The sequence below is a fragment of the Schistocerca gregaria genome, unplaced genomic scaffold, assembly GCF_023897955.1.
Source record: "Schistocerca gregaria isolate iqSchGreg1 unplaced genomic scaffold, iqSchGreg1.2 ptg000626l, whole genome shotgun sequence".
In the NCBI taxonomy this organism is placed as follows: domain Eukaryota; kingdom Metazoa; phylum Arthropoda; class Insecta; order Orthoptera; family Acrididae; genus Schistocerca; species Schistocerca gregaria.
The window spans coordinates 125,001-127,500 of record NW_026062013.1 but is presented as its reverse complement, the minus strand read 5'-3'; the positions used below and the strand labels follow the sequence as shown (position 1 = coordinate 127,500).

The 2,500-nt window shown below is 56.4% G+C and overlaps 1 non-coding gene across 1 annotated transcript in view; it reads left to right on the top strand.

The window, feature by feature from the left end:
* Positions 1-2,056: 2,056 nt before the first annotated feature.
* Positions 2,057-2,500, top strand: part of LOC126317418 (small subunit ribosomal RNA) — a 1,893-nt gene continuing 1,449 nt past the window's right edge. The window contains exon 1 of the ribosomal RNA XR_007556664.1: positions 2,057-2,500. This exon is cut by the window's right edge and continues 1,449 nt beyond it. This is a non-coding gene — a ribosomal RNA (small subunit ribosomal RNA).

Below are 2,500 nucleotides of genomic sequence, written 5' to 3'. Positions count from 1 at the left end.
AACTTACACTGCACCTTAACCTAACTTACACTGCACCTTAACCTAACTTACACTGCACCTTAACCTAACTTACACTGCACCTTAACCTAACTTACACTGCACCTTAACCTAACTTACACTGCACCTTAACCTAACTTACACTGCACCTTAACCTAACTTACACTGCACCTTAACCTAACTTACACTGCACCTTAACCTAACTTACACTGCACCTTAACTGTCACATGTAACGTCACAGGAATGTAGCTTTGCCTAACAGCAACCCTCTGAACATAGTTCACTGCTTGGATCCTCTGGTGTCATGTGTATTTCTTGATGCCATGGTGCGTACCCTCACATAAAGGTCTTTCGAGTGTTGCGTACTTTCTACACAGTCCCGCTAACCACTGGAAGGGTGTACCGCTACAGAACGAATATCGCCCTCCCCTCCTGCCCTTCCAAGCTGGTCGGTCAGGCGTTTGTTTGTGAAATGAGCCTTGCAGCTGTTCAGTTGCATTCGGTTGTCGATGCAGTCAGTGTACGTTGTGGTACGGCCTGTGTGGACTGTCCGCTGATGTACGCGTAACCCACACTGATCATCCGTCGTTACGTACTGAGTGACATAATGTGGCACATGCTTGACCGTACACCGGCTGCGCCCTACAATGGCGAATCATAAGGGCCATATGTTGTGCACGATGCTACTTGTCTCGTCTCCCCATTACAGCGAGATTGCACTGTTGTACGCCGTACAGACATGTGGTAAGTAGGTACGGACGAAAGTATTGCATGTTGGCCCCCCCCCCCCCCTCCTCCCTCTGCCGGGAATCAGCGTGAGCCGTCTGTTGATGTAGCGACGAGGGTTTTCCTATTTAATCGTATTGCCCCACACAACATGATAGCACGGTGGACCGCGTTCCACATCTGCGACATGCTACAGAGGCCGGTTGACAGTCGACCGCGCAAGGGACATTGCACACGTGCGCGGACCATCTTCCACGTGTTCTCTCGTGTACATGCCGCAGTGTGTATGTGGGCTGATGTAGCGTGTCGTGACACATAACATGCAGGCATGCCAGAATCGTAGATTTCGCAAATGTAGATTGACGTATACGTTTGCTGCCAAAGATCCGCAAATGAACTGGAAATCAGTTGTTGAGCGGTTGTTCGCGCTGCAGGTGCATCGGTGATAGCGACGATCGGTACATCTGTGAACCGGTTGTTTCGGCGGTACCCGCCATGCCCCCGAACCTGAGTTGGCCATGTGGGTATGAAGCGATACGAGGCTGTGGCTTGGCGGGACAGTCCCCGGCCGGTGAGGGGGGGCCGCCCGGCGTGCTGGCCGCGCGCTGCGTGAGCGCACGCACTACAGCCGGCTGGTGGGGGGCGCCCAGTGGCAGGAGCGCCGGCCGACGGGCCCGGCTGGCGTCCCAGCTATGCGCCGGCGCACCCTGCGCGCGGCGCCAGGCGGCCAAAGTGGGTTCTGCCGAGCCCGGTGCGAAGCGCGGTGGACATCTGCAGTGTGCTGGTCCGATTGCGGACTGTGTGCGTTGAGGATGCGCCGCCGCCCGGCACTCGGCGTCGCGACGCCGTCTGCTGCTCGGTCGCCCCCAGCGGTTCTCGCAGGTGGTTTGTATCGCAGCTCTGCGGACGTGTTGGCGCGTGCGCTGTGCTGGGAGAGTTCGCTTCTGCACCCAAGTGGGGCTTTGCCCTTCTGTGGCGCTGGCGTTGGAGCTGCCGGTCACCGTAGGTGGCGCGTGTTGTTTCCCGCCGGCAATGCCACGACAGCACGCTCCCGGGCCTCTGTCGGCAGCGGCAAGCTCAGTTGGGAGCACGGGTGTTCGCACTGAAAGCGTCTACTCGCCTATCTCCGGGCGATTGCGCCTCTCTCGAACCCGACCAAGTACTTAGGACGGCGCTGCGCGCCGCCGGGACCTGAGAGGGTTTCGAGGTGTATCGTGCAGGGGAGCTCAGCCTCCTCCTGTTTGCAGAATAATTGAGCGGACGCTTGCGTGTTCGCGCGGGCCCTCGGGACACACTCCCGGGCGGCCGGCTGCTCAGCTCTCGTTGACGCAGCTCCCTGGTTGATCCTGCCAGTAGTCATATGCTTGTCTCAAAGATTAAGCCATGCATGTCTCAGTACAAGCCGCATTAAGGTGAAACCGCGAATGGCTCATTAAATCAGTTATGGTTCCTTAGATCGTACCCACGTTACTTGGATAACTGTGGTAATTCTAGAGCTAATACATGCAAACAGAGTCCCGACCAGAGATGGAAGGGACGCTTTTATTAGATCAAAACCAATCGGATTGGCTCGTCTGGTCCGTTTGCCTTGGTGACTCTGAATAACTTTGGGCTGATCGCACGGTCCTCGTACCGGCGACGCATCTTTCAAATGTCTGCCTTATCAACTGTCGATGGTAGGTTCTGCGCCTACCATGGTTGTAACGGGTAACGGGGAATCAGGGTTCGATTCCGGAGAGGGAGCCTGAGAAACGGCTACCACATCCAAGGAAGGCAG